The 24205-nt window shown below is 45.1% G+C and overlaps 1 long non-coding RNA gene across 11 annotated transcripts in view; it reads right to left on the reverse strand.

Moving 5' to 3' along the window:
• Positions 1-24205, reverse strand: part of LOC119248903 (uncharacterized) — a 99327-nt gene that overhangs the window by 61941 nt on the left and 13181 nt on the right. For 10 of the 11 annotated variants that reach the window (XR_008552385.1, XR_008552383.1, XR_008552380.1 and 7 more), the window contains 2 exons: positions 8416-8552; positions 4989-5222 (listed from right to left, as the gene is read on the reverse strand). This is a non-coding gene — a long non-coding RNA (uncharacterized LOC119248903). The remainder of the gene's footprint in view (positions 1-4988; positions 5223-8415; positions 8553-24205) is intronic. The other variant, XR_008552379.1, reaches the window with a different exon arrangement.

Here is a 24205-nt window from a genome sequence, read left to right on the forward strand (position 1 = left end):
TACCATCAAACAATTACAAAGTGATATTTAAAAGCAATTCATTAACAATCATAGAAAAAGCATAAGTTACTCAAAAATAAATACATGTGAGAATTGCATTCTGAAAAACATGACATATTGCAGAAAAATTAAATAAAAACCACATAAAATACCTGTAGGTTGGAAGAATTAATATTAGTAAAGTATCTTTAATATTAGTAAAGAATTATTATTAGTAATATTAGTAAAGAATTAGTATTAGTAAAGTAAAGTGAAATAATATTAGTAAAGTATTTGCCCTGTAGATTTAGTATAATCCCACTCAAAGTTATAGGCTTTAAGTACAAATTAACAAGCTGATTGTAACATCTATATGCAAATGCAAAAGATAAAGAAGAGTCAAAATAACTTTAGAAAGAAAAACAAATTTGGGAGACTGATACTTCCTGCTTTCAGGACTTACTGTAAAATAACAATAATTAAGACACTGTGTTATTTATATAGACAAATAAATAAAACAGAATAAAGTCCTGAAAAAGATTCACATATGAGTGGTCAAATTATTTTCAACAAAGGGGACTGAGCGCATTGCACACACACATACACACACATGTCTAGTGGAGTACGGAAAAATTTGCAACAAACAACACCAGAACAATTTGGGGATCCATATTAGTAAAAATAAGAAAAGAACCTTGACCTCTATCTTGCAACATATACAAAAATTAGATGGAGACAGTTGAGATAGGAGGCCCTAAAGTAAAATCTGAAACTATAAAGTCTTGTTTTCTAAAAGACGACACATGAGTATCCACAGCTCTTGTAGCTGGCAAAGTTTCTATGAAAGGACACAAAAAGCAACAGTCATAAAAATATAAATTGGACATAATCAAAAATTTTACATTTCTGTTTACCAAACACCATTAAGAAAAACGAAAAGAGAAGTCACAGACCAAAAGAAATATTTGAAAATTCTATTTATGACAAAGACCTTGTTATCTAGAATATACAAGAACAACAAATCAATAGCAAGAGGAAAAGTTAATTGCCCCAATCTGGAAACAACTAAATGACCATAAACAAGTGAATTTGTAAGTGGTAAAACAGTCGTGTCATGGAACACTCTTGGTAGTTAAAAGGAATACATTTTTGCATCAATCTCAAAGACATAGTTTTAAGCAAAAGAATTCAGACATAAAAAAACAACGACTGCATGACAACATGCAGGAAGGTAAAATCTAATAACCTCTGATGATAGAAAGAAGATGAGGCTGAACGGAAGGATGGAGAGATGGATGGATGTTTGGATGGATGGATGGACAGAAAAGTGATCATTCGTGGAGGGAAAATTCTGGGAGAATGGAAACATCCTGCACGTTGACTGGTTACCTGATGCATTCGTTTGTTAAAAACTCCTTTAAACTGTACGTTGAAAATCTGCGTACGTCATTATATATAAATAATACTTTGATTTTTAAAAGGGTGTTTTCTTAAAAAAAAAAAAACAAAAAACAAACACCTTAATGGTAGGTGAAAGTAGCAATTCACAGCAATATGATTCCATTTCTATAACAAGCAAAAGGAAGCAAAGCAAAAAAATAATTTCTCACTGTGAAATTATTTTCTCAATAATCTGCCGCCAGAGCTCCAGTTGCCTGGGGAAGGAATCACACGAAACTATTCTTCTACACAAAACTTAAAACCATTCCACACTTAAAAATCTAGGCACATACAACTTCAGTCGAAATAAAGAGCAAAGGGGGTAAAATCACCCCCATTTGCAAGTTGGTGATAATGGTTTTCGGAGAGAATTGTTGACATTCATTGCAAACAGAAAATGATTTCTGATGGGCAAATCTGGCAGACGCTTCACGTCCTTCCGTCCGGGAGACTGAGTCCATTTGCTGTTGTTGTTATAATTTGGGCCACCGAGTTCCTAGTCACGATTTAAAGACAGTGAGGGCCAACAGCCCTTCCAGAGTGACAGGACCCGGGGGAAAATGTGCATTAAATTAGACTAAGGGAGCAGAGTTGTGACAGAAAGTCGACCTTGCTCCCTAATTACAAACCCCAGTTTCATCACTGACACACGTGTAAAGTCAAATTAAATACTGTCTAATTAACCAGCATACTTAGGCTCGGGAACAACGCCCAGGCCCCTTCCGCCGGAAGCGACAAAGCTCAGGCCTTGCAAGGCCTCTGCCCCGGCCCCTAGGCCCACTACAGGCTCAAGCCATTTTGTTTTCACACGTCTCTCCTTTCAGGGCTCTGCTTGTAATATTTACAGAAAAAGGCAATGCTGGTAAACAGTTTCACACAATGAGGTGTGAGAGTTGATAGGGCCCTATTCAAGCTCTGAAGTCCCCTGATGAGCTGCCAAAAGTTGTTATGAATGGCCCGGCTGACAGGGTGATGACTGATACAGGGAAAACAAACAGCTCGGGTAATTCATGAAAACACCCCCCCCCAAGACAACTGCCAGTGGCGAGTGACAGTTAAGATAATGGAATTTTGGAAGTTTTTTCTTGAAGGGGTCCTCTCTCTGCGATTCTGCTGTTAATAGAGTCTCCCTTCATGTAGCTGCATCTTCCACTTTTTTCCACGGAGAAATATTTATGGCGATCGTTGGCAGAGATGAGCTGGCCGTGGACTTCCATGCAGTCGTCAGCTTTTCATAGGATTTCCTCTTCCCAGAGCAGAATGGCTTTTCGCGAAGACCGGTGTCTGCCATTTGCAGAAATAATATATCTTATTTCCATTTCTATTACTAGAAACATTTGAAGCATTCTTCCCTCGTTTCTTTCATTTATAAACCATTTACCGCAAAACTTTGATTAGAAAATAAATATGGGTTTACACACTCAGCTGCTAATATTTTAAGGGAGGACAATTTCAATGTGGTTGAAGTCAATTTCCAATTCACATAGCCTATTTGGGGTTCATTTTCTTAAATCAGGCGTGACCAAGCAAGAAAGTATCAATTTGTCAATGATTTTGCCTTTGTGCCCAATGGTTTCCCATAAAGTACACTGTGGTTTCTGTAACAATGGCCTATTTCTCAATTAATGTTCTAGAAAGCAGACGTCTAAGAATATATTATGAAGCAGGATATACGCACATATAAATACTATCAGATCGTGGGCCCAAGTAAAAGAAGGAAGGAAAAAGGAAGCAGGCATCTGGGAGAAATGTGAATTTTCGAGCTGGCGAGTGTGGGACTGTGCAGCTTCTTAGCAATGCAGACTCTCAGTCCTGCCCGAGCCTCCCACCTCATCAGAATTTGCATTCTAACAAGATCCCCAGGTGATTCGTATGCATGTCGCAGCTTTAAGAGGCTCTGTAATATAGATGAACGAGTTTTCCTTGATAGTTTAAGTTTGACAGCTGTAAAACTTACAAGTATGATTGATCCATGTTCTACAAAAAGTCCAAAATTCTATCATAAGTTATTTAAAGCGACCTCAAAGAAATTTCACGTCTTTGGTCAAATGCCTTCTGTTCCTCTCCTCCCCTGCAGAGCTGAGTGTCCTTGAGCTCACCAAGCCTTCTAGGGAGACTCATACCTCCCCCCTACCCCCACCAGCCCACTTTTCATTGACCCTAAACAGTCACAGGCCCATCCAGCCTGGATTTTAAAAACTCATGTAAATGGTGAATCATAGGAGTTCTAAGGCAATAATACATTTTAAAAACTCCTGTGTTGATGCAGTGCCAATTGTCAGGTTGCTACGCTGATGGGACAAATATGAAAGCGTGGGAAAGACCTAGGTCCGCACCACCGCTCATGCATCGCTTTAGGTTTTGGGGTTACTAGTTTTTGTAGGTCTTCTTTAGACTTGGAAGGGCTCTTGATATCCAGTGCAAGCTTCACAATTTTTCTGGCTATTGATAGATTTAAATACACCCAGCAGCTGTGCAACAGTATTTCTTAAAGGAAAATGTTTGATAATACCAAGTGTGTGCAGGAATAGACCCTCTCACCCCTGTAGGTGAGGCTGCACTGTTCGGCGGGTTAGAAGGGCAATTTGTTGATAGCTAGCAACACTGTGAATGCCCAAGCCCTCTAACCCAATGACTCCACTGCTAGGAATTTAATGCAGGAAAAAACACCTTAATCTAGATGGATAAGGATGCACAGAGCAGTGTTGTTTGCAACACTGGACATCTAGAAGCAACCTCAAGGAGACTCACACCGGAAGGCTGGATGGGCCCCCATGACAGGGCCACCCAACAAGGGGAGACCCGGACACCAAACAGGGAATCCGCGAGACCAGCATGTGCTGATCCAGAGCTGTGTCTGGGAGGCACCCGTTATTGAGAGATAACTGCATTTACAGCATTCCATGCTCGTCTCTAGAAAGTGCAGTTTCCACCAGCTGCACTACCAGCAAGGGACAGAGCACAGTGTACAACTTGATCCTTTCTGATTAAATAAAACTACATATACACTGAGAGGCCCTTCATATTTTTCCCCCAGAAAATATAAGAATCAGCTGATGGTGTTTAACTTTGGGATAAGGGTGAGGAAGTCTTTTAATTTAAATAATATGTTTATCTTTTGGACCTTCTAGAAGTATATTTGTGTGAGTACGGCAATGCTTTGGCATTGCTACTATAAGCCATTCTGTTTAAGTCCCAGATGGAATAATACTGGGGAAAATTCTTTGAAGTAAAATCATTCTCGGTGAGCTCATCTTCATCATCAAATTTCTACAGACAAGCAGATTCTCGACCACAAAGCAACTAGACTTGCCAGAGAACTGTTGTTTCTCTGGAGCAATGGTGATAACATTTTTGGAAGTCACGGAAAACCGACAATTTGGTTAAAGTATGATCAGAAAACTTATCTGCGCACAAAATTCTGAGTCTATTTCAGTGTTTGGCAGAACCGCTGAGACCTAGCCATATGTGGGATGGGGTCGAGGTCCTGAGTTTAAGTGACCCCTTGTCCAAGGAGATGTCAAGGTCAGAATGACGCCAACTTTGCAATTTTACACACAGCTCTTTACCTGAATTAACTCGGCTTGAAGACACTGGCCGGGGCTGCTAGGACCTTCCTGCTTCACTCATGCCCAATCCAATCAGGGGTTTGCTTTGGCGATTTTACGGCATTCCATGCTCGTCTGTAGAAAGCGCAGCTTCTACCAGCTGCACATAACTGTTCACTTGCTTGATTCACCATCAAGACGGTTGCATCCTGCTGGCCGGGTAACTGGTGTTACTGATCTTTCTTCTTTCACCACCTGGAAACATTAAAAACGACCAATGAATGAATGAAGACATTGATGAACATCCAGTATAAATCGAGAAAGCTTTGTGAATGACACTGTACGAACCTGGCATAATCCCCCCGGCCCCACCATGTAAGACCCTTTGGAGTCACACAGACACCCTTTAGGGATTCCAATCTTCGAAGTCAAGGCTGACATGGACCTTGAGGTGATTTCTCCGATTGAGGGCTCTAACTCCTTCCTCACCCCACTCAGCTCCCTGTGAATTCCCAAGCGACAAGATGGCTCCTTGTACATGGGTGGCTCAAGTCGAACCATCTATATGTTGGAAAAAGCAGAGCATGTGATCTCTGCAACCAAGCTCTTGTATGCATAAATAAAATAAAATAAATCTTAAAAAAAAAAACAAAACAGATGGGCCTCCCCGGTGGCGCAGCGGTTGAGCGCTGGGTTGCGAAGCTGCCCGCAGCCTCTGCAGCGCTGGTTCGATCCCCAGCTGCAACCTGGCTACCGGAGGAGGGTCCCACATGGCGCGCAGGATTTACATCAATTCTTTTGCATCCTCCTCGCAGCAGCCCTCTAAGGTAAATGCTATTAACATCCCCATTTTATAGACAAGAAAAACAAGGCAGTGAGGTGAGGGCACTGCCAGAGGTCACACAGCTGGTAAGTGACAGATGTTGCAAGAACAAGCTTGCTGCAAACACCTCCTTAGAAAAGAATCAGAAATTTCAATGGGCCTTTAAAAAAAATTATTTATTTTTGCATGCAAGAGCTGGGGTGTAGGTGCTGATGCGGAGACTCCCTTCTCTCTGTGACCCCACTGGGGAAGACCATTCCTAATGATTAACAATTAGCATTTGCATCTAAAGTGGCAAGCCCAGTTGTCCAAAGAGAGGTGCTAAGAAGTCTAAGAATCTGGGTATAAGCCCCAAATGGGCCAATTAGTTTCACACTGAGAAATCTCCAGCTCAACTGCTACCACTGGCCTCCCCATGGGCTTAGAAGGGGGAGAGAGACAGATACATACAGGACAGACAGACTGACTCAGGTTAAGCTCAGGGGCACCATGGAAAAGCTGGAGTCCCCCCAATACCACACCCCAAATCATCACAACCAAGTTGTCTTCAAATCTCAGAGTGCGTCATTACACGAGGAAAACAGGGGTTTTTCATGTTCTGAGTTAGTCATTTATTCTAAAGGTGATGCCAAGGTCTCTATCACAGTTCCTTACACACCTACACACCCTGGTGTGCAGGAAATCCTGTTGAAGGGCTGCATTTTAAAACAAAAATCAGTGGCTGACATGTGGAAAGACAAATATTAGAACGGATCCTTGAAAGTTGAACTTAGAATTGAGGCTGGGGGCAGGGTGGGCAGGGGAGGGGTGGGGGTAAAGAGCACAATGGGCTGTGGGGGGCTGAGGGTGCTTTGGAAGTGGCAGTGCTACAGTGATGGGAGGGGAGAGGTCCTGCACTGCCAAAGTATTAACTGGGATGTAAAACAATGGTACTTCATTAAAAAAAAATTATAACTAAAAGATGAAGAAATAAAAAAAAAGGAAAATCAGTTCATTTAATCTAACAAAGTATGATCATGTTTCTATTAAATCAGCTGGAATAAAGTGGCTCCTGCAGTAACTTAGAGGCTGCCTCATGTTTGCAGACTTTAAAAAAAAGTCCATTATTATATTACTTAAAATTTTCATTCAAAATAGAAAGCAGGAGAGAATACAGATTCCGTTGGTTTGTTTTCACATAGAAAAAGTTTCAGAAGATTTTATTTTTTTAAACATTTATTTATGGATACAAGAACTGGGGTGCAGGCCAGAGGTGCAGGGGGTGAGAGGATTCACCAGAGACAGAGTGGGGAACAGAACAGGCAGACTGACGAAATACACTGCTGAGGAGAGCAGCGGGCGAGACAGGAGAGGTCTGCCATGCCATGGGGGTAGCTCCCTGGCCAGGGAGCAAACTCAGGCCGCTGTGGTGCTAGCATTGAGACTTAACCCCTAGACCACCAGGGAGGCCTTGTTTGGAAGATTTTAAAGACTGCTGCAAAGTTTGAGAAACTGTAAGAGGCAAATGAACAAAATCCAAACACTGGACCATCACGAAGACTTCCCAGAACAGAGAGGCCCTCCAGCTGCGTCCGCGCTTCCCAGCCACTCACCGTGAGGCTGTCACCCCGCAGTGTCCCTTCTTGGGGTGGCCTTGCCTGCTACCAGAGCTGCCTTTTCCCCATGAAATGCTTTTATGAATAATCCTTAACTGACAGCATGTACCTTGCATGTCTGAATGTGAACCTTCCCCACTGAAATTACATTTCACTATGGCTTAAAAAAAAAAAACACGTAGGTGCTCGTGGAGAGTTGCCATCTCGCTTTAAAATATCAGGATTCCCAGGGTTTTATCAGGAAGCCCTCACACCCCTCCACCCTCCCCTCCCCTGCCTGGCTCCATCACCAGGAAGCATGAAGATGGAAACTGAATTCAGGCCGCAGAAGTGCGACCCCCTCCTGCATTTCCTCCCCTCTGAGACCCTGTGGAAGGCTTTTTGAAGTCAGGAGGCGCCCCGTAGGAGGCGAGGGCCCAGTCCCACTGCCAGCAGCACAAGGGTTCAGCTACTTAACACGGGGCCACATGTGGCAGCTACAAAAACAGCACCGGGATGTGAAATGCATCCCTTCCAGGGCACCCCCCTTACTCTCAAACCTTTTCCAACCTAAGGAGCTATGGGAGTTGATGAACTCGGGGGGAAGGTGCAGGAGAGTGGGGAGAAAGGGCTTGTGACATTAGTCCAAAACTTGTACCATGGATGTGGAAACCTTGTCCTGCTGCTTTCCCCACGTTGTCCCGAGTCCGCCTCCCGGGCTGCGTGCTGCGCGCCCCACAAAGCGCAGGGGCCGGCGGGGCACGAGCTGACTGCTGGGCTATGAGGTGCTTGACATGAACCGTAAGTCAGAAGGCAAGGCGCGCGGGAGTTCGTCCTCAAAGTGTCTTTTGGAGCCAAGCACTAAGTGCACTTACTCAGGTTACCCCAGAGAAGGGGTTCCTTTACCCTGTGGTCAAAGGGCTAAGTGCATTTGCCAAAAATGATTTGGGGCTGGCGTCTCCTTCCCTGGGTAAGCTGCACATGCGAGTCCAACTGCAAAACTGCAGCACCCTCTCTGCAAATGATCAGTGGCTGGAAACTTCAGGCTTACATTTTCACCTCAGCGGCGAAGGCAATGGACCAAATAGATGTCCTCTGTGATCTGTTCGTCCTCGGAGGTGTCTCTTCTTCCTCTGTGATCTGTTCTTCCAGAATTGCTGCAGCCGGCGATTCTGAGCTGCTGCCAGCCTAGAGGGGGAACAGCAGAATGGCTATGCCTGCAGAAGCTTTGGCATCAAACATCTGCATCCAAGTTCTAGTCCTCTCATCCCTGAATTGCAGGAACTTGGGTAGGCATCTAATTTTCTCTGTGCCTCAGTTTCCTCACTTGCAAAAATAAGAATAATAGATGATCTACTCCTCCTGAGAATTAAACAAGATGGCCTATGTTACACAGATAGCTTGGTGGCTGCACCTCCCCCTGCAGTGAACTTTAGGGCTAATGGCTTTCGCCACGGTCCCTAGGTCCGGCTGGGCAAGGAACCAGCGCGCTTTCGCCGACTCCCTGACCACCCTGCACACTTCTCTCAACCCTGAGACAGCCTCATCGTTCACAGCTGTGCTGGTCCGTGGCACTTGGTGGCTGGCACGTAGTAAATGCTCAATAAATGTGTTTTTCATCATTAACGTACAATTCAACTTCCAACCCCAGGGCACTCTCATCTACACACTTCCCTCCAAAAGGGACAGAGTGAAGTTATCACAGCTGGAACACAGATGTGGGGCAAGTGGGGAGCCGATGGAACTTCCTCTCGACGTGACTCCAATGGCCCTGGGTTGGGCACACTGCAAAGCAACACAGGCATCTGGCAGCCACTTCCTCCAGGCTAGGCGGATGGAAAGCATCACACGTCTTCCAGTCTAGAACAATCTAGTCCTGCTTTGGTTAAAACCATTTATTCATTCAACAAACATCAAACAAGTGCCAGAATTTGAGGAAAGAGTGATAAAAGACACAACTGGCAGCATAGAGAAGAGACAGTATGTGATAGAGAAAATGGACGTTCCAGAGGGGTTCTCTGAGGAAGTGGTAAGCCGAGACTTGGAGAGCGAGACAAGAGTTCCAGCAGTGAGACATAGGCCTAGAGATTGAAGAGGGAACTAAGAGAAACGGGAGAAGTAAACCATCAACAACAAAGTGTCTAGAGATGGCATGCCAGGCATTCATGGGGAAGGATGCCACCTTCTAGACGCTTCCATTATCTTGCCCATCCACACAGCTCGGAGACCACAAGCAACTTCCAGAACCTTCCAGCTATTTACTAATTTAATTAAGGTACTCTGTGATGAAGCTGAGGTAGATGAGACCCAAATTATAACAGGTCTCAGAAGTTTTCACAACTGGAAAATTTCCACCCGAGAGTCTGTTGCATCAGCTCAGAAAATAGCAGAGGGTGGGTGACGTTTTATTTGCTTTGTGCACAGCTGGCCCCTACCCTGCACCCTTCCTTGGGGTTAAAGCTCTTAATAGGGACAAACATCTGGGTCACACACTAATCGCAGTCGGGTAGTTACAAAACGTAGTCCTGCTGGTCCCTTTTACTTGGGACGGCTGAAGACCGAAAAGAAAGACATGATGCCTGAGCTGTTTCTTCTCCTTCCTGAGTCACGTCTGGGCCTCCCCTCCGCAGAGCCTCCCCGTGGCTCTGTCCTCCCCAGGAGCGTTAATTGAGCACTTGTTTACTGCATGTACAACACGGTGGGAACAGCAGTCTTCAAAGGCTCAGGACTTGCTCCTGCAGCATTTGCACACCAGCGAGGGGGCAGGAAGTCACATTAATCATCCCTGACCTGGCACCAGACGGCGGGTCAGCACAGGCCAGAAAGATCGTGACCGCCCCAGGCAGGGCCCACTGGAGGCTTGGCAGTCCTGCCTGCAGCCGTCCGGGTCATCGCTGCCCTCTGCCTTCTCTCCCTCGCCCCCGGGATGGAGGGGCCAGGAATGCACGGATGTGGCTGACGCTGTTAAGAGGAAAGATGACAAGTTCGCCTGTGGCGTGATTCGCCACCATCCCGGGGGCGACGCTCAGGGGCGCTGGGATGTCGACTCACAAGGGCAGGTCCACGGCCACGCTGCGTGTTCTCAACAGGCAGCCCTCGGGGAATGGGCGTTTCCTCGGTGCCCCAGCGCGGCCCTTGCTTCCTGAGCTCCGGGGCCTGGAAGTCAAGGGCGCCAACTCAGCATCTCCGTCAGGATTTCACTGGATTTTCTTTGAACGAGGCCTCTTTCCTCTGGACACCCTCATTTTTCCACTCCTGGTGTACCCCCAAACCACGTCCTCTAAGATGCTTTCAGCTAAAAGCATTTCATGGCCCTGGATCTAATCCCCGTGCGCTTTCTTCTGCTTACCTTTGGTTCTAGAAACTTCTTACATCCGTGACCATTAAACCAGCCCCTGATCTTCCAGATACCTCTGAAGTCGATTTCTTTGCTTGTGTTCAAGTGTTCTTTTCCTTCTCTCACAGGACTTAGTGGCTTTACTTAAATCCCTGACTGGGTCTGGATTCTTCTACTATCTAGAATCTTTAATAGATTCTAGAGACCCTTGGATTTGCTGACCTCAGTCTTGTAGCTTATCATCACAGACTTGCCTAAGTTATCGTCTTAAATACCGTCGCTCACTTTACTGGTAGAAAGACACAGTAACAAGGGCTTCCCCAGTGGCGCAGCGGTTGAGCCCTGGGCTGCGAAGCTACCTGCAGCCTCTGCAGTGCCGGTTCGATCCCCGGCCCCACGTGAGGGTCCCGCATGGCGCGCAGACCTCTTCTGCCGCCCGCTGCTCCCCTCAGCAGTGTCCTTCGGTCCTTCTGCCTGCTCTGCTCCCCGCTCTGGCTCTGGTGAATCCTCTCACCCTCCCGCGCTTCTGACTGTACCCAGTGCATGTGTAAATAAATAAATAAATCTTAAAAAAAAAAAAAGAGACACGATAAAAACCTGTGGGGGGCCCCCCACCCATCTAAAGGTAATGGGCAATCTACAAATTTAAAAAGACTCCCTTTTCTCGAGAGGCCTTCTGTGGTGGCACTGACAGAGACAGGGGCTTCTTGCTAAAGGAACCAGGGAAAAGCATCCTCAAGCTGTGAAGCCACTTAGGTAGCAGTGGCCAGCATAAGGCCCACCTGTGAACTTCTGGCTTAAATTAGAGGATTAAATAAAGAAATACTTGACAGCAAGATAAGTAAGAATGGAGTCAAGAGCAAATCAGACATTAGAGTGATTTCTGGAAGATGGGGGAGGGGGAACCTGTTGAAAATTAACTATAGAGAATGGAATGTATACATTTAATTTCCCCCTTTCCTATAATCCCCTAAAATTTACAAAGAAATTAAAAAACAACTTAAGTACCGTAGGACAAAGAATGAAGACATGACTGCAAAAAAAATAAATCATTTTAAAGGACAGCAAAATTATTTTAAATAGCAGAGAATGGGTGAAGGATTAAGTTGCTTTATATTTTTTAAGATTTATTTACGCATATATGACTGGGGAACAGGCCAGAGGAGTGGGGGAGGGTGAGAGGATTCACCAGAGACAGAGCAGGGAGCAGAACAGGTGGATCTACTGCAATACATTGCTGAGGGGAGCAGCGGGGAGACAGGAGAGATCTGCCGTGCCATGTGGGTAGCTCCCTGGCTGGGACTCGAACTCCTACTGCAGAGGCTGTGGACAGCTTCACCGTGCAGTGCTTAACCCCTTGTGGCACCAGGGAGGCCCTAAGTTGGCTATAAAGGGCAAAGGAAGCTAGAAGCCACATCTGTGGAGAGCAGTGATGAGAATGAAGCGTGGCGAGAGGCCCGGGAGAGGGAGGCACAGGCAGGTGCAGGGGGCTGAGGGCTGGCGAAGAGAGAGGCCGAAAGTCCATGCCAGGCCCCAGGTCTCCCCCTGCCTGTGCATTCCGGTGGCCCGGCAGGAGACTAGAGGCGGCAGACCTAAGGACGGCAGCTACAGAGAAAGGCAGAGGCCGCGCTAAAGCGACAGTGAACCAGGGGCTCTCCGAGCACGCCTCCCTGTGTCCAGAACACCAGCCTCTAAGTGCTACTTCCCAGACGGGAGATCTAGGGTTCATCTCTCGCGCCCCACATGTAAAGCACAAGAGACCTCCAGATGCAGAAGTCCAAGGGTCCCTAGAGCCAGGACTCCCCTGCCCTGACCACCCCACGGTGAAGTTCACCCACCAGCAGGCTCCACCAAGGCACAGCTGCTCCACTCTCCTTCTTCAGCACCTTCCTCTTACGTGGCATCGCCCATGACTGCAAGGCACTGAAGAGACCCTCAGGATAAAAGAGAAAGACCAAGAGGAAAGAACAGGGTGGGCAGCTGGGTAATCTTCACCATCATGGAAAGGCTGGAGCACAGGGGCCCGACGGCGGAGCTGCCAGGGGTCTGGAGAGCAGAAGCCAGGACGCATGCCCACTGGGCCCCATGCACGTGCAGGGTGCTAGTGCCCCGTCCAGCCTGGCAGACCCTCCCTCACCCACAGCCCCTGGGGCAACAGCCTGGAAAAGGCTCCCCGCTCGAGGCTGCAGCTGAAGGACAAGCAAGAAAAATGTGAAGTCACCCAGACCCTACTGGAATGGGGAGGAAAAGGAAATCACGAGGCAGCCCTGGCTGTGAGTCTGACTCAGGAAGGGAGCGGTGCCAGGCAGAGGCTGCCCTCTGCAACAGAGGAAGGAGGAGAGCCATTTTCTATGAAGGAAGGGTCTGCTGGGAAGACAGAGCAGAAATGATCTCTATACTCCGTGAAAATAAAAAGGCATCGAAATCTATCAGCAAATTATTGAAACTACAGGGGGACTTCTGCAAACCGCAAACTCTCAAAGACTGACAGGTAAGCCTATGAAGAGCACAATTAATGAGTTTGACTCAATAAGCAGACTGAAGATCATTTTCCCAAAGAGAGAATATGCTTTCTTTTTAAATGTGCATGGAATGTTTATTAAAAAGTGTATTTGATTACAAGGGAAATCTCCACATATTGCCAAAGTGGGAATCCTACAGGTTCCATCGCTAACTATAATGAAAAAAAAAACAACAAAAAAACAACCACCTGGAAATGACTAATGAGAGTATCTCTCTTCCTTATCTGTCCCCCGTGCGGAAAAAAAAACCCCAGAACTCGACATTGGTCTAACCACGCTCAATGCTCTTTTCAAAATAACTCTTTCGGTAAATAAGAGTGTAAAATGATGGCTACCCATTTATGAAAGGTAATGACAGCAATCTAGATGATCTATACTACGGGACACAGCCAAGAATTTAGAGGGCGGCTTCTAGTCTAAAATATTTAGTGAACAATCAAGAGAGGTAAAACATCAGCCGAAAGACCCAGGAAACAGCCGACCACATAAGCTACAACAAAGCAAGAGGAAGCCCTAAGATGAAAGGCGCCGCCAACAACTGAAAAGACCATGTGGGAGGCTTTTTTGGGGGAGACTGCTCTGTCTTCCCCAAAAGACAAAGCCTCTTTGCTTTAAGGGCAGATACCAACTCCAAACCACCCCCAGGTTGGGACCTGGTCAGGCCTCAGGGCAATTTTTGAGATGACACTACAGGAAAATGAGCAAAAGAATGAACAGGCCACTTAGAAGAAGGAGAAATATAAGGTCAATAAATAGAGGAAGCCACGTTCAAACTTACTTAGGAGGAAAGGCAAATTACAAGAAAAATACAGGTGCAGTGTACACTGTATTGGCTGAAAACTCAGACTGGCATGTGCCAACCCTCCCGGGCTTGAAGCCTGGCTCTGCTGATGACTTACCTGCGACCTTGGGCGAGTTACTTAACCTCTCTCTGCCTCAGCTGCCCTACCTGTGAAGTAATGGTTAAAAATCCAACTTACTTCTTGACTGTGAAGATGGAATGAGTTAATATGTGTGAAGCGCTTTGAATAATGCCTGGCACAGAATAACCACTTAATAAATGTGAGTTCAGCATTTCATTATGACGAGTCCACAAAGATGCTCAGTTCCTAGCACGCACACTCAGGCACATTGGCTATTTGCCAGAGCAAAACCCGGAGATGCCCTTAGATGACACCAATGGGCAGTAGATACACCCCCAAATCTGGAATGAGAATTAGTTATTACGAAGAAAGATAAAGATCTGGACACGGAAATAGGAAGATTGTCTACGATATGATGAGAAAAAGAGCAAGGCACGGACTCCTACAGAGTGATCCAGGTTTGGGTCTTTAAATATTCTTTCTGTGCCAGAGACACACAAGGACTGTAGGTGCATGGGTATAGCACGCACAGAATATGGCATGTTGCAAAGTTATCAAAACGTGAGGAAAGGGGACCGCCAGGGAGGTCAGCAGGCTCAGAGGAGAGTGAAAGGGAAAGTGTATGAAATAAACTGCCTTCTTCTTTTCTCTTAAAGGAAGCCTGTATTATTTAAAAAAAAAAAAAAGAAATCACAATCAGTTGGAATCTAGTCTCAAAATACGAACCTAGGGACCATGGTAAGCAAAAGAAAATTATGAAATTTGTCCTGCAGCTTCTTTTTTCAAGAAAACATGGGCTGATTGGCCAAGGAATTAGTCTAGTCCGGCTTCAAAGAATGTCAGTTTAGCTATGGTTTTTCGAAAACTTTGAACGTGGGCTGAATGTCAAAGTCAGACGCTTTTCAAGGACAGCGTGGATAATAAATAGTCTCCATTAATTGCTTCCGATGTCCGTAATGCGTAAGTTGTACTTGCTCGGGAAAATAACATTTGTAAAATTCAAACCACGGACCTTCCATATTACGAAGATGACATAAACAAATTAAAATAAGGCCGACCTAAGCCAGTTGTGTGTATCCATCTGATCCCCTCTGCAAAGGAGAAATGAAGTCAAATACCCTTTAATACTATTTATTAGTGGAGTCATATAATACATTCTGACAAGTTGAACAGTTGTACCAGGCGGCTGTTAGTTTAGAAGGAAAACAGGAGCGAGAGACAGCTCTATAACGGGGGTTGAAGAACAGCTCAGCCATCAACTACATCCTAAGCAAGTACTTTCATCCGGTTAATTTACGGAGGGACTCCCTCAGGGTCCCCAGCCGCCCACCACCGCAGCCCCTTAGAGTCCACTCTCCAGCTTTTCTCATGGTAACACGGAAAGCATTTATGCCTAAAAACGTAATTAAACTTAAAACAAATAAGATCTTTATTCCCTGACAGTCCTGCTATTTTTAAATTGACAAAGGCATGAACTTATATAGGATTATTTCGAAAGCGCTATACATTTCAGCCACTTATGGCAAGACATTTGCCCAACTGTTCATCCTGCGTGCAATTAGAAATCTAAATACTTGGGTAACGGGTTTCTATTGGGAATTAAACTTGCAGATCTCTTACAAACGAGTAATGTGGTAAGACTTGCTGTCCAATGAGGTGTCTTATTGAAATATCCCAGGCCGGTTCACTTGTCACTTGTCACAGCTGTCGTTTCAGCCGCTTGCACTCAGTGTATAGCTTTCATTACGAAAATAGAAATTTGTGTCCTAAGTGCTGTTACATTACTAATGCTAAATATTTAATTCCCTGGGGTTCCAATTATGGTTGAGCACTGGCAACACTGATTCTACTTTTTAATAACAACTGTAAAAGCAATTTGAGCATTTTTCAATTAATTAAATACATAGTGAACGAGTAACCTCTTGTCATTTTGCCCTCCAGGACCTGAGCTAATTGGAGCAGAATAAAATGTTTTGAAAATTAACTGATATTCCGGTCCGCACACTGTTACACCGTTAAATTACAGTTTGCAAAATGAAGTTTGTCTTCTAATGGTACACTCGATAGAGTCTGCAGATGTGGGAAAATACCTGCGTTATGTACTTAGCGGAACCTCTAATTAGAGCAGAGTTGAAAGTCAAGTGCAGTTTCTCTAAACACCAGTCAGTATTAATAATATTTTGCATTGTTCACAGATAAAGGGAGCCTCGTTCAGCAGGAGAAAGTTTACCGGGTACATTACAGGCCTCCATGGCTCAGCCTAGACATTTCTTAGAGTTGGCCCGTAAGAATTTCCATCGCTGATGATACTCACACAAAGAAGCTCAAAAATACATTTTTAGATTTATTTAGATAAAGTATTATCAATTGTTATTATAAATTATTAAGGTAATATTTTTAGATTTTTTTTTTTTAGATAAATAAGTTTTGAGATTTCTTTCGCAAGAAGGAAAAGTTACAAATCAAAGGTCTGGGAAAGTCCTTCCTTTTTAAACACTTGGATGCAGTTTCTCCTTCTACCTTAGAACAATGTTGTAAGTAAGCGCTAAATTGGTATTTCAGCTTTAAAAGTCTGCTGAGGATGAATCATAAGAGCAGATGCCCGTTTGAGCCACATTTTAAAATGAACCTTTTTCTGAAGTGCAATGAAATCTGATTAAAGAAACCAGCTCCTTGTAGAAAACCGTCTCTGACAGGTGTTCTTCCAGCTCTGAGTCTTGATTGGCCATAATCTAAAATCCACGCTGGGGAAGGGAATGCCTTTCAGGCAGCTGTCTTCGTAACAGAGATGACCCCCTAACCAGGCTTCACTGAATTAGGGATCTCCGCAAACGCATTATGGCTCATGGACTAAGACACAGAATGTGAAATTAATCACTCTGGGAGAGAGAGAAAAAATAATAGGGAAAAAAATATTCATTCCCATGCCCATGGTTAGGGTTTAAATCTTTGCTATTTCTAAGATTTTAGTAACATGTTTGGGAAATGAATTTAATTACAGGACAAACATGAATAGATCAGTCTAAATTTCTGATTTTTAAAAAAATAAACTGGATAATGAGAACATTTTGGATTTGGGGTACTGGGTTCATGTCTCAGGAAGCAATGTCTAAACCATCAGCAATTACACCCCCACACGGGAAGATGGAAAGAAAAATATAAATTTACTTAAGGTTTGTTTAAACATGATTCGGGTTTATTTAAATATTCTATATGGAATGTAACCTCAACATAGACCTTCAAAAACATCAGCTTGATACAGCCTATCATTAACAATTCTTAAAACAAGAAGTCACAGAATTTGTAACTGACATTACATCCAGCTATGCAAATAATTTGGCCAAAGACTATTTTTTTCCAGCAGCTGTATTTTAAAATCTAAAAGTAAAAAAAAAAAAAAAAAAGAAAACACACTTTGGATACAAGTGGCAAAGACATTGTTTATACCAAGAAATAGATCAGAATTTATCCAAAATGATTTCTTTTGCTGACGGCTGCCACATGGCCAAAGCACAACCCAACTCAGTTCTCTAAAAATACTGGACAAACAATAGCAATAAATCAAAACCCCAAATTAACAGGCAACTGTAAATCAGAGACATTCTGCCGGGGAGGGGCAGGGACATTCAACGAGATCAAAACGGGAGGGAAGAGCACAAGGGACTATGGTGATGGCTCACGGGGGAAGGGGTGGTGGGAACTGGAATTTTTCAGGGACTGTACCTGAGAGGAGAAAGCAAGCATTGTACAAAAATGAACAATGATATAAAATATAAATGAATAAATAAATAATTTTAAAAATCCAAACACTCAAAAAAAAAAAATACTGGCCAACTACTGACATATCTAAAGTCACTACCTTTCCTCCTAGGGTCCCCAAGTCATTGCACACAACTGACCCATTGGTCCACAGCTTCCAAATGGACTGTGTCCACTGCGTCTGGCAGCAGGATCGCAGCTGGTTGGAGATGACACACTTCTTCCCCTAGGACCACATGCAGATCGAGTTCCCTCGGTCACTCTGGAGGAGCTGACATGCTGTCTACTCAGAGGAGTTGGCAGCTCCAATCTGCACGTGTTATTTACCAACACAGAGCTGGGGGGTACCCAAGGGTCTGGGAAGCAGGCAAGTGGGGCTCATCCTGGGAGGAGGCAGGGCACAGTGACTTTGGGTAAGTCAGTGGGCACCTCTGTCAGCTGGTTCTGGCCCGGGGATAACATGCCCCTCGCCTTGTTCTGGACATGCAGTGAGAAGACAATGCAACACTATAAATGGGAATGTCAGGTTTCCAAGGCTTCTAGGCGATCGTTCACCTGCCGCTACCTTTAACAAAACATTTCTCACTCTTACTGTGCAAAGAGCCTAAAGTAAAACAATATGTGTAACGCATCCGTAACCATGTGCATTTACCAAAAGAAGAAGAAAATTAGAATCACTGAGGACACCACCAATTTGAATAGAGATGCCTTTCTACAATTAGGACTTAGCTTTAGTCCCCCCAAAAAATCTCAAGCAAAAAGAACCTATGTTTAGCACTTAATTTTAAAAAAGGGAGGGAGAGGCAATGAGCTAGAGAAGGGAAATTAGCAGCATATCATCAGAATAGAGGTAACATTTGATAAATTCTGAGTTTAAAAAGAGACCTGTCATGAACCTGATTTTCTCTCTTAAGGAGTTTTCAATTAGCTGACTTCGGTCCCGGGCCCAGGCCAGGCTCCCCGCCCTGGCTGGAATCAGCTTCCACACAGGCCTGCGAGGGGACAACCACAGGCAGGGAAGGGGCACCTCTGATCTCCTCCATCACCACCCCCACCACCCCATGGGCTAAGACACAGCAAACCCACACATTCGCCACTAAGGGGCTTCAGGACAAGAGCTACTTGCAAGTTCATACCCATGAGGCATTTGACCCTTAGCAGGCCCCGAAGTCCTTTCTCATTCCCAGCTGTATTTTCACCAGCCCCAATCCAAGCCCACAAAAGCATAAAATCTGCAATTGGAAGGGCAGAGGGAGGATTGTAGGTAGAGCTGAGAGTGAATACCGCTGACAGCAACGGAGGAAACAGGGCTGTTTTCAGAAATACTAATAAGAACTAAAAGGGGTTAAGCACAGCACTATGAGGCTGTCTGCAGCCTCTGCAGCACAAGTTCGATCCCCGGCCAGGGAGCTACCCACATGGCACACCAGACCTCTCCCGTCTCCCCGCTGCTCCCCTCAGCAGTGTATTTCAGTGGATCTGCCTGTTCTGCTCCCCACTCTGTCTCCAGTGAATCCGCTCACCCACGCACCTCTGGCCTGCACCCCAGTTCTTGTATGCATAAATAAGTAAATCTTAAAAAAAAAAAAAAAGAACCGAAAAATAGCTTAAAACAAAACAAAGACCCACGTCCTTTAACAAGAGCTGAGTTAACACGGCGCAGATCTTACTGGTGACGGTGAGTTACTATTGAAGTTCAAAGAGAGGTGACACACTGTGTTCAAGGTAAGAAGGAAAGATACGATCCTTTTTCAAAATAGGTTTCCATCACAAAGAGTTAATGTGAGTTCGCAAAACTTGGCTATCTTGAAGAACCCACTCCCTGAGGGCTCCGGATGATCATAGCTTCACTGTAGTTAGATAGTTTTATGGTTAATGTACTGTGGTGTAAATAAATACAGCTTAGCCTAAACGTCGCCACTGAAAATATGCATGTCATAAAATGGCAAAATAGGCCGATAACCAAACCCATAGTAAGTCAAACATAAAAGTTCAAAACATTAGAATAAAGTCAGATAAACCATTCTCTTCAAAATGGATAATATTTCTATTCAAACTGGACATTCAAAATGAAAAACTATATATATATAAAGCCATATATATTCGAACTATATATATTTGAACTACATATAAAACTGTATATATTCAAACTATAAAAACTATATATATTCGAACAGAAGCAGCAAGAAAAGAGGTATAAAATTGCTAACGTATACATGTTGGATGAAATCTAAATAACTCCATAGCACATTCACGAGAAGAGACTAGGAAACAACCTAGTGCCGACAGCTGGATGGTGATCCCGGATAGTCTGTGTGGTTTATACTTGATTTTTCAACATAAAGACATTGTAGGTGCTCAATAAATTATTGAATTACAATAGAATTTACGAGCGGCCTGGATGTCATATAAATAAGATGGCAGGAATCTGGGACATCATCAACCCTCCTTGGGGCTGCTTAGACATCCAACACATAAAGGGAAAGAGAAAAGAGGAGGCTGAGATTTGAAAGGCAACTGAAGACTATAAAGCACACATCAGGGCCTCCCTGGTGGCGCAAGGGGATAAGTGTGAAACTGTAAGTGTGAAGCTATAAGCTATAGCCATGGCAGCACGTGTTCGATCCCCAGCCAGGGAGCTACCCACATGGCGCAGCAGACCTCTCCTGTCTGAGACCTCTCCTGTCTCCCCGCTGCTCCCCTCAGCAGTGGATTTCAGTCCGTCTGCCTGTTCTGCTCCCCACTCTGTCCCTGGTGAATCCTCGCACCCCCCACACCTCTGGCCTGCACCCCAGTTCTTGTGTGCATAAATAAATAAATTAAAAAAAAAAGCACACATCAACTCAGACATCTCGGGGCCAGAGTTCCTGGGTGAACAATGTCCCGTCTGGTCAGTTCTCCATGAAGTTACTGAAGGGGCAGCTGACTCGCCCCGCTCCCTTCCCAGCGCCACCCTCACTCCACAGGGACTGAGCTCCGGCTCCCTAGCCCATGCCTTTGGCACCAAGTGTGGGAAATCCCAAAGGATGGTGGGACGTGGCCGGAAAAGAGCCAGAGGGGCGAGGGACTTCCAAGCAGAAGAGCTGGCGGAGGCAAGGATGGAGGTGGCCGTGCCTGCTGTGGACCCCTCCCACGCCACCAGCCCCACACAGCGGGCATCGCCGAGGCGTCCGTGGGTCACGTGGCCGCCTTGGCCACGGCCCTGAGAACCTGAAGGGTGTTAGGTAGGAGGATCTAAGCAACGATGTGACACGACCAGATCTCCTCTGCAGGAAGATCACTCAGGCAGCAGGGACAAGGTGGGAGGGGGTGGGGTGCTCTCCCATATGCTACTGTAGCCCCCCCCCATTCATGGAAAATAACTCATTTTCCTTCCCTGTACATCCGGGTAGTTCTACCTTCTTCCTGGCCAGGCAGGACACCTTCTGGGCGAGAACAAGGATGACAGTTTCCACGCCGAGTCATCATTTGCAAACCACAATGGAAATAAACCAGGAACCCCACCTTCCCGGAGCAGGAGACCCACTGCCTTGAGAAATGAGGGCGGTGGTAAGACTGACACACAGAACCAAGTGGCCACATCTGGTTTCACAATCAAGAGTCTATTAATTCGGTTTCTCAGTGAATGTCAAGGTTTTCAAAGTCAAAAATCTCAAAGGACCAGGTTCCAACTTTCACTTGGCTCCAAAACCTCTGCATGCAAGCTCAGGTTTTTTTTTTGGTCCTCACTCTTTTGAGCAAACAAGTCATCACTCTTTATTTCTTAGCCACTCGGAACAGCCAGGAGCTACTGCACAGATCTGTTGCAGACCCCGCTTTGAGGACTGATTCCTCCGGCCCATCTCATCCGGCTGAAAGTCAAAGTAGCTCTGAACACTTTCTTCTTTTTCCTCCCGTGAGCACGGCAGCTCCTGGCGGAGGATAATGTTCATTATTCCAGGATTTTAGTGTCACACATGGGCCTCAAGACGCATGTCAGTGATATTAAACAGGCAGACAGGAGTATCACACAACACTAGCTTCAGGATCGATTTACAGTTCACCAACTAGACCAGGAACTGGGGGCGGAGGGCCTGTCCACTGTGGCCTCCACTTTCTGGCCAACGCTGCCCAGAACCCAGGACCAGTACCCAGTAGGACTGAGTATGATGCAGTGAGTATTTGCAGTGGCAAGCTCCAGATAACACTGTATTACTAGTCGTAGCATACGTAGCAATCCAAACTCAAGTTTCTAAAAATGAAACTATTCTTAGGTGCTTTTTTCTTGGAAATGTTTGGCTTCTCTCCATCTTCAAGTCCCTTGAAATGAGTGTACTGGCTTCGCTGAGATGCTTAGGGGACAACTAAGCTGGGAACAAGCCCTTCTTTACATCTGAACTACATCTTTTCCCAAACAATGCCCAATGATATCGAACCGCTGATCTCAGATTTGCTTTTTCCCATGATCACAGCTGTGTTTACGATAAAAATATTTAATCATGAAAAAACTCATTTTGTGAGAAATTTTCCCTTTAGGAGAAAAATCACTGCACCGTAGGAGAGATTAGATTCCTTACCTGCTTCTAGATGGGAGACTCCAAACCCTCTGAGTCTCCTGGCACCCCAAACTCAAGGATCCACACTGACCATGTCTCTCCCCACCCCCCACCCCCAGACCTGCTGCTCCTGGCTTCCTTGTCGCAAACACCACCACGGCCTTGACATGCTCTTTACCCTCCTCTGTAGCTAGTTGCCGTATCCTTTGATTCCCAGCACCTCTGTCTAGCCGGTCAATCAATGGGCCTCTCCCACTGGCCACCTTGTAGCTCAGGCTACTGTTTCTCTCACCTGGACAGTTACTTGCAAACATCACCTAATGTCTCCTTCTCAGTCTTGCTGAGCTTGCAGGACTCCCCATTCTAGCACCAGAAGTGGTCTCTGTAAAACAGACACCTGTTGGAGCAGATGCAAGAGGGAGACCCAAGCTCCCTTGTGAGGTAGGAATGAAGCTCTCCGCAGCCTGGCCCCTGCTGACCCTCATCTCCTTTTCCCGTCTCAACACACCCCCTTCTGCTCCTCTCCAACCACTCGAGGCGCCCAGAGGCCCTCCCTTGTCTTTGCTCCTACTTCCTGGAGCTCTCTTCCTTCTGGGCTCACCCCCATGGCCCTTTCTTCCAGGAAGCCTTCCTTGACCTCACCCAGGCAGAAAACTTGGCTAGGGTTGTGCACCTGTACCCCCACAGCACCTGGGCGTACCCCTTGACCCTACTATGTTGGAATTCTCTATTTGCACCTCCAGCTTCACAGGAGAAGCTAAGCTCCAAGCTCCTCGAGGAGAAACACTGTGTGCTGCTCACCATTTTATCCCCAGGACAGAGTCCAGCACTCACTTTGCTGAATTCAAGGAATACAATGTAGTCATATTTAATTCCCTTGGATTTCTCACATTAAATCGCAGTAGAGATGCATAAATAGTAACGAATAAATGGAACTGGTTGAAATCCAGCTCTGAGATGTGAGTTCAACTTGTTACTTGTACCCACAAATGGTGCCAAAATATTTGGATAACACATGACAAGTGGTATTTATTTCTGAAGTGTATAGGAAAGAGGATTGCTAAGAATAGGGTGGTGTTGCCAGCACCTGTAAAGTGAATTTCCGGGATTGAGGACAAACTTCGTCAGGTTGGCCACGTTTGTCTCAAGGTCAAAAGAGCCTCAATTAGCATTTACTAACAGGTCATTCCATCTTCCTAGGCCTCAGTTTCCTCATTTGAGAAAAGAAGTCTTCTCTAGCTTCAAAAGCCTGCAAATGGCCTGCTATTTTTAGGAACTGCACTGGAAAGGTATTTGGTTTAAGGTGGCTCTTGGGCAGATAAAACAGTTTAATAATGTGTCTGGCCACGGACACCGTAGCACATCACACAGAACGCTGAGACAGGGCGAGTGGGTTGAGGTCACTTAGCAATAAGTCCTTCTATAAACATTTTGTGGGAAAAATCTATATAAACAATTATAGGCGAAATTATAAAGTGCCTGGTATTTTAAAAGAATATACTGAGAATATAGCAATCACTGCAGAGTCAGGAAGTCTAGTGGTAACCAACCTATGATTTGCAGTATTGGTGAAAAGAAAATTTTTTAACTGTCTAAAATTGTACCGTTTTCTTTTTCTTTTATTTTTTTTAACTGTTCCATAAACAGTACTATGATGCCACAATTCTTGGTCATTATATACACTCAGAATTTTTAAGTCACCAATCTAAAATGGCCCTTTCAGAAAACATGATTAATTTTGGCCTCCTCATTGGCAATGCCATATAGTTGGGAATCACGGAATCTGTGTTATTACATGCAAAATTCTGAGTATCTTATTTTTAAT

This window comes from Talpa occidentalis, unplaced genomic scaffold (assembly GCF_014898055.3).
Source record: "Talpa occidentalis isolate TD23 unplaced genomic scaffold, MPIMG_talOcc4v2.1 talOcc4.17, whole genome shotgun sequence".
NCBI classification, from domain to species: domain Eukaryota; kingdom Metazoa; phylum Chordata; class Mammalia; order Eulipotyphla; family Talpidae; genus Talpa; species Talpa occidentalis.